The 14,096-nt window shown below is 33.5% G+C and overlaps 1 long non-coding RNA gene across 1 annotated transcript; it reads left to right on the top strand.

Annotated features, from left to right (window-relative positions):
• Nucleotides 1-9,564: 9,564 nt before the first annotated feature.
• On the top strand, nt 9,565-14,096 carry LOC127853545 (uncharacterized). Its single transcript, XR_008036659.1, has 3 exons — nt 9,565-9,661; nt 9,879-9,949; nt 12,013-14,096. It is a non-coding gene; the product is annotated as an uncharacterized LOC127853545 (long non-coding RNA).

Raw genomic sequence — 14,096 nt, 5'->3', positions numbered from 1 at the left:
ATTGTATAGCTATATATTACGATGTGTTTAAGGCAATATGTCGATTTGCCCTTAATAGGATGCAAAATAAAATATGCAGCATTGTTTTGTTTTTGTTTACAGATCAAATCAACGATTGTAAATTGTATTTATTAAGATACATATAACTAGAAACCTCTACGATGTACGGAGTACGATATGAATGATCGGTGTACAGTCAACGAAATTAAGCACACAGCTATCACTATTATACAAGCTAACTGGTTTATGTTCACAAAATATCAGCACTAGATACACTGAATAAGACATGACAATAATAATAATATTATTATTATTACTATTATTATTATTAATAATAATAATAATAATAATAATAATAATAATAATAATAATTATTATTATAATAATAATAATAGTTATAATAATAATGATGATAATAATAATGATAATAATAATGAATGATTTCCAGAAATAAAACCTTACGTTTCTTTCAAAAGTTAAAGAGTCCGCTTTCACTCAGTTATAATTTGAACAGTGTCAGCTGAAATAAACCGGTAATTGTATGTAGTTTTTTTAACGTGTGCTTTTTCGCATGTAAATGTTGCAATATGACACATGGTTGAATGGGTTTTACGAAATGCGATCTTCTTTACTTGTATACATAGATACACACTTAGATACATGTCTGATACTTTTTGAAATAACACCGAAATAGTTAACACTGTTTCATGTTTCACAAGCTGGTTTAAAAAAAATCATATTATGGAGCACCTGCGGTCGGCGTCGGGCACTGGGCGGAGGAAGGGCCGCGTCAATGAAAATAATGCTCGCTCAATATTTCAAAAAGTTAAATCATGGAATTTGGTGAACATGCGCGTAGGAAGTATAAGTGTGACAAGTTAAATAACCAGGCAAATTGCACGAAGGACGCAGCAATTATGAATGTTCGAATATAAAGGAAAATACAAAATAAACATTATCCGCTGTTTATTTTACATAGTTTTAATCTTATGATCTGCAAACATCGAGTCAATGAACATAATCACTTAGCCAAGTCTGTTTACCAGCCATATCGCATGATGGGCTACTATACTATAATATAATATGGCGCACCTTTGCCAATATAATGTAGCCTGCTGTCTTATAAATGTTTCTGATACATAACGTGTTTGCATGAACGCATCTCGATGAAACTCAATAGAGTAAGGTTGAATAGAGACCTCACTCGAGGTTGAATATGAGGCTCGTCAAGTCAATATCAAGTTTACTAAAAACAAACTGCATCGACTCAATACCCTGAGTTCGGATTGAAGTAGTGTTCTGAAATGTTATTTACTTGTTACTTACATGCAAACCTAGCTTGCGCCAGTATTTGGGCCAATCGGGAAAGCGTCAAGGTCACTGTTGCTAGAAAAAGATATGTATATGTACAAACAACAACATTAGCAAACGAACAGTATTAATCTGCTCTATAGGAAATTATTTAACGTGCTTGCAGAACATACTAACGATGTTGATGTGTTTCAATATACATATAAATTGCGTTTCCTTATATTTAAAAACATTGCACAACTGGCATATAGCAAAACAACTGATCAATAAGCTTTTATCCTAAATTTACAAGTGTAGTCTATTTTTACAATGGTGTCCAACAACTTGCTTTTATCGTATGGTAAGCCACGCAAGAGAAGTAGAACACGTCTGACGTGCCAGTTAGCAGCATTGTTCATTTAAGAAATAATCGACGTGTAAGCATTGGTTATTGCGCTAATAACCAACGGTTTGGAGTTCCGATGCGTAGTAATTAAACCACTCGGGCGTAGACCAAGTGGTTTGGTTACAAGAATCGGAACAACAAACATTTGGTTAATACCGCAATAACCATCCCTTACACGTCGATTATTTCGATTTTAACACGATTTCATTAATACGTTATCCACGATTCAAAGGTTATGAATGAGAATATTAACCGAACGTCCTCCATATTTCCGAGAAAACGTGTTGTAACCTCAACCATGAAAATACATGACGTCGTCTTCATTCATAAACAGTGCGCGGACAATTAATGTGACTTCACTTTAAAGAACCGTTGGTATATCGGGGTAATAACCCACGGTAAGCCCCCTTCTTATTCGAATGTGAATGCGTGTGCGACTGTGGTAGAATGTATTTTAACTCCTTAGCTATTTTTAATGCAAATGATAAGAAATTATTTACTTATGGCGAATAAATTGTGAAAACGATAGCATTAAACAATTGTACGCGTTCCAGTACATGGATATTTCACCATGTCCATTAATAAAACAGAGTTACGCCTTTTTTTGAGCCCCGTGATTTTTGCTACAAGTATCTTTGTTCGCATATACAGGGTTTTCCAGTCAATATACATGTGCGCCATGTAAAACTCGTGTTTAATAAGAGAACGGAATTTGCTGTCGTATTTTAATGCCCATGCGCTGTAACTAAAAACAAGACGCGAAGCTCAAATCAATACATGTACTATTTTTCATGAAATATTTACATGTAACATTTACATGTAATATTCATAATGAATATTTTAATCGGAATTTATGCATAAAATGGAACATTATTGACCAATTGACACTTCATAAAAAAGATACGTGAAATTACGATTGACTCAATGCAGTAGATGTATTTTTAAAGAGCCAAAACACACCAGACTACGGTGTTCGACAAATAAGTTGGTCCAAAATTTGTGAGAGGCATTGTTGGGGAGGCGGGCGTATAGTAATTACCCGATACTGTCTATACATGTGGTGTCCTTGGTAATTTAATACAATACTCGTTGATACCAAAACATGTTTGATAATAATTAACATCAATTGAAACTCAATTGACATTAAGAAGTTCAGAAGATATTTTGTAGAGAAATTGCAATGTTCAGGCCGTGGCACTTTTTATTGAAAAGTCGATATAGGCTTTCGTCATAAACTCTAATTGTAAGTATACTTCTAAATCAATTATCATTATTTTAAAGCTTATGTAAGACCTAAAGGCTGGTCGAAAATTTATGTTGTTTTTTTTAAACTGTTCCTGCGTTGTTCTCTATTTTTCCTAAACTGATTTTTTTATGGTATTTTATTGTTTTAAATAAAGTATAAATATTAGATTAAACAGTAAACAAATAAGCTAATATATTGATTTGTCTTTTACTTATTACGAATGAATGATATAAGAAAATAACCATTTTGAATACACATCCGTAATACAGGCGCACATACATTCTCTTCAAGGGAGACCATTTTCCATTGTGGATTAATAGCGTTTACTGGTAAGCCTGTGATGCCATATGTCGGCCATGTGTAGATATGAGTATCACGATTAGATGTCATATTTCTTATTGAACTGAAATATTGGTTGACGAATCGATAGGAACTTGCGATAACACGAATCTTTGTTAATTGATATATCCTTGGCGTATAGCATGTTGTTACATATCACGTATAATCCTAGTTGTACCATTTAGAAACACGCACGTACACAACAATTTTTTTGTTGAATGCACATATGACGTGTTTCATAAGCTATGCACTATGTTGTATGCAGCATAATGTTATACATTTTATTAAGCAGGACACCGGCACGATTAAATTATACATATACAAACATGTTTTCAACCCGCCTATTCGTTGACAACACTGATAAATTTCACTTGTTCATCTCAATTCACCCATGAAATCGTCTGCGCATTTGTAGAGGCTAATTTTATCAAAAATCACCTATTTAATCAATGTGCATTCGTAGAGATTAATTCACTTATGGAATGAATTACGAGATTCATCTCTTAAGACCGCTTGATAAGGTTGAATACAGATGAATTCGGATGAAACGCGGTGAAAACAGATCATTCAATAACAATCGGCTGAATTATTTTTTTTGAGGGATTAAATGTTCTAACGAGATTAATCCCGGAACTAAATCTATAACCCAATGTAGTATTCAAATATTGTTACATTTGTTTCCCCCAGATAATAGACATATTACCCATTTCTTAAACAAATATATGCAATATACAACTAGTTCATATAAACGTACTCTATATGCAACCCTTCATAAACACAATCGCAGTTCTGCGCAGAGATTCGTTGCGCATCACTAAACAGACGTCATTCGTTACCAATTGAGGAAAGCGATGAATACACTTCAACAACACATTACTTTTACCTTAATGGCAGCCTACGGACGTTATCCTTTGCATGCGAGCTAAATAATCACGACGATGTTCAACATACTATTGTTGCTGACAGTTTATTTTTGACATCTATAACAGTGTAAGTATTCGACATCTCTTCGACATCGACTTAGGTTACATCGAATATCACGATGTGCAAAATATTGTCCCGCGACCTTACTGATAGCAACACTTTAAGTCGGCCCCATAACGACTCTTTTCCAACATGTTGGATAGAAGGTAAGAACGAATAATACATTAAATACAAATTATGTATGGCTTGCTTTAATAGTACCATTTGCATAAGTTATTGCTCACACAGGTAAACGTTGAAAAAAAATACAGTATCAGTGTTAATTAGCCTTTGCGGTGGTTATTAAATATTGCATCTTTGGACATTACTAAGCGCCATGCAACTCCCAGCAAACCTTTGGGTTATACAGCTGAGAGTTGACTTATTGCAACTACTCTACAACATAAAAACACAACTATAGGTTATGTGATTTAAATAATTATAATGACCTCCTCTCAGTGTAGACAACTATCATGTGAACGATCGTCATACACATTGGTAATACTATATAAATAAATTTTTAAACATTGTAAAACTTAAAAATAAACAACATTACATGTCCAGAACGTATCGATGATAATTTAAAGTAGTATCATTAAACTCATGGACCGGTTGTCAAGAATAGATATGCTACATGTATATACAAAAGACTCGTACCTTTTAAATTCGGAGAAGTTGTATAGAGTTGTGATTATCAAACGATCATATTCAGATGGAAATGCTGTTGTCAGTACATTTAATTTGAAAACGAAAGTACCAACATGCAACCTTACACTACAGTATATCGAAAGCAGTTGTTTTTTCTCCTTAACACACTTTCACAAACATTGTGCAAATCTATGTCTAAGATAGCGGGATGATAGTTACTATGAACAGTTATCAGAGGCAGATGGTCTTATTTTAAAACAGATACTTTAAGTCTTTTTCACAAATGCCTGTCAAAATTGTTTGAAACTTGATTGTAACCACGGTGTAACATATCTAGATTCTACTGTAACAAAGAAGTATAAGATGTTGTTATTTCCGATATTTTAAAAATAGTTCAGTTAGTATACATGTCCAATAAAATGTCATTTCACTCTAACTGGCATTCACTTTGTACGTGTATCGATGTTAAATGATGAATTATCAACATACATTCATTTACTGTTAGCGCATATGCATATTAATGCGCGATATTTATTTAATGTTGAAAATGTTCTGTTATTGTTCAGTCTTGCACAAAAGCTGACAAAATGTTATAGGTCAATCAGTAAATTACATACTTTAACATTGGATTTTTCGGGTTGTTTGCTATACCAAGCTAGCACAGTCTATTTGCTACATCTGTACATACCTTTAATGCATTACACAAGAATCATAACATGGGCCACAATGGATAATATGATGAGCACTTTGATACAATTAAAAAATACCTTTCAGGAAAGTTATACTTGCCGTAGTGCTGTAATGGTAATTACGAACAAAAGATATTGTACTACCCAGCATAACCTTCAATCTTCATGACGTTTGTTCAGTGTTATCCCAATCATCAGGAAGTTTATTCATTTGCCTTTAGACAAGCGACACCAGTGGTCGAGTTAGCGGAAACAGGAACTATTTTATCCGCAAAAATGAGGAAATAACTAACACGGCTGAAACTTATTTTGTGCGTATCAGCAAACACATCTAGGCATGTAATATGAGCAGAATGTACCTGAACAAATGGTTAAACAAAACCACATGCACCAGACTTGAATGGTAGTTGGTCCCTTCGCTAGTCCCCATGTGTCGAACGATTTAGTAGCCGACAATACTTAGCACTAGACGATTGTGACGTACTAATCATAAAAAAGTGACTAAGGCCCAATCGCTGTTGTATGATAGTTTCATCTAATGATTTTTTCCGACTATGTTTGTGATCTTGCGTATTTGCCATTGGATGTAATCAATACAAACAAACACAAATCTGAAAATAAGATGAAAATGTACTTGCCATATTATAATGGTTAATAAACCAAAGTATAATACAAGTATCATTAGCATAAAGTAAATGACGTAAACGTATCAAGTTTCCAAGCAGCTGGGCAGTAATTAACGATCATAATTAAAACGATGGTGCAGTTTGCATTGTTTCCAAGCTTTATTCGCCATATGACAATGACGCACGCTCCATGAGGCAGGGTATGCACTTTGTGTATGCTCATCACTTAATAATTGTAAACGACTGTCTGAAGTATATGATGATATGTTCTATTTTGATACTAATCACCCATTTATGTTCGCGTTTGCTAAAAGAGAAACAAAGATATTAAAAAATAAATGATCGCAAGAGGATTGTTGGCAATTTTTCCTTAAAGGTTATTATTTAAATAAAACAAAGTGGAACATTCTGGCAGAATATAAATTTGATCAAACGGCAACGAATAGCATTAAAAGTGCACACTCAGTTATTAAATTCACACTACTATTCATCAAATCAGTTCAATACATCTCTAGTTCTATTATGAAATATAATGTCTATATTTCTATGAAATCGAACTCATTTAACAACAACGATGGTTATATTAAAGGGATCTTTTCACGCTTTGGTAAATTGACAAAATTGAAAAAAGTTGTTTCAGATTCGCAAATTTTCGTTTTCGTTATGATATTTGTGAGGAAATAGTAATACTGAACATTTACCATGGTCTAATATAGCCATTATATGCATCTTTTGACGATTTTAAAACCTAAAAATTATAAAGCGTTGCAACGCGAAACGATTGAATAATTTGGAGAGTTCTGTTTTTGTCGTCAAGTTTTGTGAAACTACGAAGATTGCTTATATAAGGTATAAAATACGTCATGAATGTGTACTCGGCGGATTAGCTCAGTAGGCTAAAGCGTTTTTACTTCAGGACTCTGGCAGGACTCCAGGGGTCACTGGTTCGAAACCTGGTCCGGGCAATGTTCTTTTCCTTTTTTTAATTTTATTCTTGATTTTTTACTGGAGCTTTTACGATCCAATGTTTACATTTATCGATATAAAGCATTTAATGAATAAGTTAAAAAATGCCAAAATCTGTGAAAAGGCACCTTTAAGGTTATATACCTACAAGTAAGTGATTTGTGGTTTAGGATATAATTATCTAATGAACAAGAACATTAACCGTAATATTTAACGTGTATTTATGGTTATTCCAACACATTTGTAGATTTTACCGTTTCGTTATAGCATGTTGATACATCTCGCCAATTACACATAACTAAGTCGTTACCTTATAAAGGCATTTACATAAACAGTTATACAAACGTTTCATTTGCAATGATCGAACAATAATATAATAGTGTAAAATACACATTTATATAATATATAAACGTACTTGAACATAAGGCACTAAGATAACAAAGCTTTAGTGGCTGCATGTGTATGTCAATACCATAAATAGATACACAAATATGTTTCTGTCTTAATTGTAACCGTATAAGCGTGTTGTCATGACTCAGTGTGTCCTTTGAACACAATACCACGAAATGTGATCGATTGTTATTAAAATATTCACATGTATACGTCAGCTAATAACTGATATTGATTAACTGCTACTATTACTTCTCCTCCTCTTCCTACTACTACTACTATTACTACAACTACATCTACTTCTTATACTACTACTTCTCTTTCTACTTCTACTTCTTCTACTACTACTACTATTACTACTTATTTTACTACTTATTTTACTACTACAATAACTACTACTACATCTCTAAAATCTACTTCTACTACTACTGTAATTACTACTACTACTACTACTTCTCTTTCTGATACTATTACTACTACTACCAATCCTACTACTACTATTACTACTCCTACTACTACTACTACCACTACTACTACTAATTATACTTCTACTACTACTACTACTATTACTCCTACTATTACTGCTACTACTACTATTTCTACTACTACTACTAATACTGCCGCTGATACTACTACTACAACTACAACTACTCTTGTAACTACTACAACTACTACTACTACTCATACTACTATTACAACTACTACTACAACAACAACAACTACTACTACTGCTACTTCTACTACTACTACTTCTACTACTACTACTACTACTACTTCTTCTTCTACTACTACTACTACTACTACTACTACTACTACTACTACTACTACTACTACTACTACTACTACTACTACTACTACTACTACTACTACTACTACTACTACTACTACTACTACTACTCCTACTACTCCTACTACTTCTACTACTACTACTTCTACTACTTCTACTACTACTACTTATTCTACTACTACTACTAGACAAGCGGACAAGAAGCTGATAAATCTTATTACGGATGTCGATCAGGACCTTGTGCGAGTGGTTTGTGAGTGACACTTGTAATTGATGTGATATTGACACTTTCAGTATATGAAGCTTACTTGAAGATATCATTAATATTAGATTTTTAAACCTATACAAAATAAGTCTAATTTTTGTTATAAGGGCTTGCGTGAATGCGGATGAACAAATATAAATCATTGCCTATATTGTATGAACAATTACTGTACTATGTAGCAAAACATCATTCAAATAAGCCAATGCCATGTATGTTCATTTGAGTGGAGCTTTTCCTGAACAATTAAGAAGTGGGGGATTAATACGAGTAATGATTGTTCAGTCGCTGGTAACCGTGTGTCGTTTGATGGTCAAATCTGTCAACATTTTCCCAGAGCAAAAACGTATTTTAATTCATCTTCTAATACTTGAAGGGATGTCGAAGATGAACTCGTAAATGGCTTGAAATGGCGTGAATGTACGTATGGTGAAAGAAATAAACGGCAGAGTTGATCAAAACAATCCTAAATATAATGAAAACGTACAATCAAACGGAGGGTTATAAACATGTTGTTTTTTTTTCAAATAACCGTTAAAACGTGATCTCAATAACAAAAAGTCTATTTATAATCAATATATATTGAAATGTTCTAAACTATAACAAATTGGATTATGTTCTGCGGTCCGTACTCGATGTAAGCAACTTACATATTCACTTATACACGGCCTAGATGCATTGAAATAAACACGTTTGTATTATATAATGGGTGCATGTCAATGTCTGCGATGTAAGGCACCATTTAAGTCATATAGATTGTAAGTCTTTTAAAGCAAAACAATCAGTTTTGACTTCCTTGCAAGGTAAACATTGATTTAAAATAATTTTTAAATAAGTGTATAATCTCTCAGAATGTATAAACAGTACTATTATATAATATCTTATTGTCTGTATGTAACCGGTTTAACTTTAACTAGTTGGGTGTAACCCCTAATAGATTATAATGAGGGTATATAAGCAAGCGTATCATTCAGCACGATTTGCGGGAAAGTAGTCATCCATATTGGTTGAAGCAGTTGTTCTTCACTTTTATTCTGTTTTCTATAAAGGTATGTTGTATTTTAACTATGTAAATTTATTAGTAATATGCTAGTCTAGATGGCCATTGAATAGTGCTTTTGTCGGTATTGTATTTATCAGTTAAATATGATTGTTTTCATTGACCTTGGTATTGTTTATGATGGCAGCATAATTCTTTGTATTTAACAGTCATAACAAAGATCACTTTCTTTTCTGTATGCTTGCACATATGAGGTAATATTGCAGTCACAGCACTGGGCATCATCTGCAGTCAAGACTGGGGTCATAAGCTGTCATAGGAGGCCAATCCACAATTGGTATGTCATGTTATTGGATGTATTTTTTATCAAGTTCAGATTTGTATCTTTTATTATTTTGATGATTAGCATTGGAAATGTAATGCTAGTTCGATCTATTGTAAGTTGTCGATCTATTGTAAGTTTTCGTGGTATTGTGCTACAATATAGCGAGACCTTATATTGACGACCACTAGATATGTATGAATAACATAGTATTTATTTATGATAACATACTTAAATGTTATTGTAAGTCTGTATCAATTTATATTATTGTAGAATATTGTTATTGTTATTTCAGGGCTTTGACAACTTTGCGACGCCTTTGTGATTTCTCTGAGACGCTTTAAATAAGCTGTTTATCATAGTTATTTCCAGAGATTGTATTACAATTATGTAATCATTAAAAGTTATAGTGTTGAGGGAAAACTAAATTAAATGGACATGTAATGAACCCAGCTTGTGTGTTGTCTGTATATATTCATTTTTATAATATAAGGAACACAATTACAAGCCACATGTATGCATAAACAGAAAAAAGATCTTTACGAATATACATAACCATAAAAAATAGTGTTTGATATATTAGCCTTAATAATTATATTGATAATAGTTAATGATCTTATGATAAAAAGGGCATAATGTAACTTTTAACATAATTAAATAAATTGTATATGGTAAGTACACTATACATGATCATGAACAAATATATATTTGGTGTTGCAATTTTCATAGATCTACTACGAAACTCTCGCAGTTAATCGTGTTTATGCTACATCGTGCATTTCGTGAAATACAAACGCTAAATTGTCGGAATTAATTGCATGTTCACAATATGCGCCGGGAATTCGGGCGATCAACAGTTAAAAACGAATGGTAAAATAATTGTCAAGCCTAATAACGATTGGGCTGCCACAATGCACGAGTATTGGTGCGTGTTTTAATACGTGCTAAACATGTGTATGGCATGGTGATTGTTTTCTAACGGCGCCTCAGAGCGCTTTAGGGAGCCGTTTCATCAACGATTTACGACTTATTATTTAATTTAGGTAGCGTACAATTTATTTAGTGGATTGATTACTATTGATTTACGACTAGTTGTAAATTACGATATGCATAAATAACGATGTTTCGGTGAAATCACGTTTCATCAAGCAAATCGTCAAAGACGATTTAATAAATTTCATACATAAATATACGACTGGGTAGCAGCCATCGTATATTAACGTAATGGCGGCGTTAGATATTCTTCGCGATGCAAAAAGGGGCAGAAAAAGGCCGATTCCTCGTCTTTTTAAACCCCGAATTGAATTAGATCACATCCGCGAAGAGGAGTTGCTGTCTAGATATCGTTTGAATCATGAGTCGATAGTTGAGCTTCTTGAATTGGTCGCAGACGACTTAACGCAGAAATGCAATCGGTCTTTCGCTATAAAATCGATTACACAGGTAGCGTACAATTTATTTAGTGGATTGATTACTATTGATTGTTAACAAAACTAAGTTTCTTACGATTATTTTTATCTTTGGGTAAATATCACTTAATTATAGAAGGTCAAGGTTGTCTGTGGAATCGAAATCTTGCGGACACAACAATGGCTAAGTGTTTTTTATTGTATTTGCACATAAGTAATTTAAATCAGAAATGAATGTCATAGTAGCTATTTTTTCTTTTTCAGTTTGTGTTTTTTTACCGGATAATTCTAAATACTTTATGTGAATTTTGCGTCGTATGTTCACATTGTTAAACTTTTGGACGATTCATTATTTCGAATATTCGTGAAATACATAAATAGGGTCAGTGCTCAACATTAACCTAAAACCAACTTGCCCTGCCGGGCAAGTACTTAGAAGATCTACTTGCTCTGAACGTAAAGCCACTTGGCCAAACATAAAATATCACATTAACTGTAAACATCATATTTTTAATAAAGAACGTTGCCATGGTTAAATTGGGGTCACAAGGGGGGGGGAAATAATAGCTTTGGTGAAACGACCAAAATTATCATTTTAATTCACTGATATTTCTCTACAAACCAACAGAAAGCAAAAAAATGTAAATCAACATAAATTGATATTTTCAGATACCTCCATAAATCAGCTGGTTGTCTACCATTCACCCCAAAAAAGTCTGCTGAAGTGGTCATGGCGTGCATGCGTCTGCACAATTTGTGTGTCTCACGAAATGTGTCACTGCTAGAGGCCATAGAAGTTGAGGCGGGTGATCATAACTTGCCAGTACCAATCGCCGAAAATAGAGATGGTCAGAACAGAAAGCGAGATTTATTACGACTGTTTGAATAATTTCAAACTTGAATAAATTAAAATCATGTGTGTCATTGTTAAAAAAATTTGATGACAGTAATAGCAACTGTAAACACAATTATTTGCTTTATTTTAAGCATATTTTCAACTGAACTGTTCATTCAACAAATTCAGGGAATTAACTGCTCTGGTAAAAGTTGGTTTTCGCTCAACATTTTAAATTTTTTCTGTGTAACTAGTGATTCCAATTTATTGCTTATGTCCAAGAGAATTGTATTCCTAGCCTTTTCCACTTCTAGCCTTTCTCTCTCAATACTGATTAGTTCCATCCTGTATGATTCATCAGAACCTGTAAATATGACATGTGTTTTATTACTTGCAAATTAGTTAGCAATCACTTCTTTTATATTTGTTACATATGGTTCACAGTATAACTATTTAATCTCGAAATATTTGTGGTATGTCAGATTGTTTTAATTTTTTCATTGGCATTCATGAATGCTGACATGTTTGTATTTATTAATAAATTCGTTTACATGATTTCGAAAATTAATAATTGTTATTTTTAATTTAATGTACAAAACACTTGCTTTCATAATTCCTTTTCTGCCCCTGTTCACCCATAATGGGCTTCTGTCCCTGTTTACAGATAATGGGATTCTGTCCCTGTTCACAGGTAATGGGCTTCTGTCCCTGTTTACAGGTAATGGGCTTCTGTCCCTGTTCACCAGTAATAGGCTTCTGTCCCTGTTCACCGGTAATGGGCTTCTGTCCCTGTTTACAGATTATGGGCTTCTGTCCTTGTTCACCGGTTTGTCCAGTCGACACTTCTACTACATCATTTTTCTCTTTGGTGCCTTGTTAAAAATATAAATACATTATATTTTTACTAGTTTAATTGATAAGAAAACCGCAATTATTTTACATGAAGGTATGTCTTTGTTGATGTCCTTTAATTTGTATGCCCCCCCCCCCCCCCTTCGTAGAAGCGGGGGTATATTGTTTTGCACATGTCGGTCGGTCGATCCGTACATCAACCAGATGGTTCCTGAATGATGACTCAAGAACGCTTACGGATAGGATCATGAAACTTCATAGTTACATTGATCATGACTGGCAGATGACCTCTATTGATTTTCAGGTCACAAGGTCAAAGGTCAAGGTCACAGTGACTCGAAACAGTAAAATGGTTTCCGGATGATAACTCAAGAATGCTTACGCCTAGGATCATGAAACTTCATAGGTAAATTGATCATGACCTGCAGATGACCCCTATTGATGTTCAGGTCACTACGTCAAAGGTCAAGGTCACAGTGACAAAAAACGTATTCACACAATGGCTGCCACTACAACTGACAGCCCATATGGGGGGGCATGCATATTTTACAAACAGCCCTTGTTTAAATACAAATATACATATTGAAAAGTACATTTTATATCATAGTTTAAGATTGAAATAATTTAATTTATATGTAAACATTCATACATTGTTCAGCATCCTCTGGCGCATCGTTTGAATTTGACTCTTCAAGTGGCAGAGCTGGAAACTTAAATGTTTAGTTAATCTCGCATAAAAAGTAAAAAAGGTTGCAAATAAAAGGGTTTTTTTTAAGTGAACGCATACTATGTTATCATGTTAGATTGTTCAAAACGTGTACTTGTAAATTAATACCATACAAAAATGTAAACCATGAGTATGAATTTTGCTATATATCTATTATGTCCATGCACTGCAATTTGGGTTACTCATTGTTTTAACTTGTACATAACATCATCTTGTAACTATTGAATAAGTTACTGTTATATGAATTGTAATTAAATGTTTTATGGCAGTAAAGCGATACATTCTTACCAATTGAGTTCATGAGAAATACATCTCCGTGGTCATTCACACCAGACATCG

Source organism: Dreissena polymorpha, chromosome 12 (genome assembly GCF_020536995.1).
Source record: "Dreissena polymorpha isolate Duluth1 chromosome 12, UMN_Dpol_1.0, whole genome shotgun sequence".
Taxonomy (NCBI): domain Eukaryota; kingdom Metazoa; phylum Mollusca; class Bivalvia; order Myida; family Dreissenidae; genus Dreissena; species Dreissena polymorpha.
The sequence above is the reverse complement of the archived record's forward strand: the minus strand, read 5'-3'. Positions and strand labels throughout refer to the sequence as shown.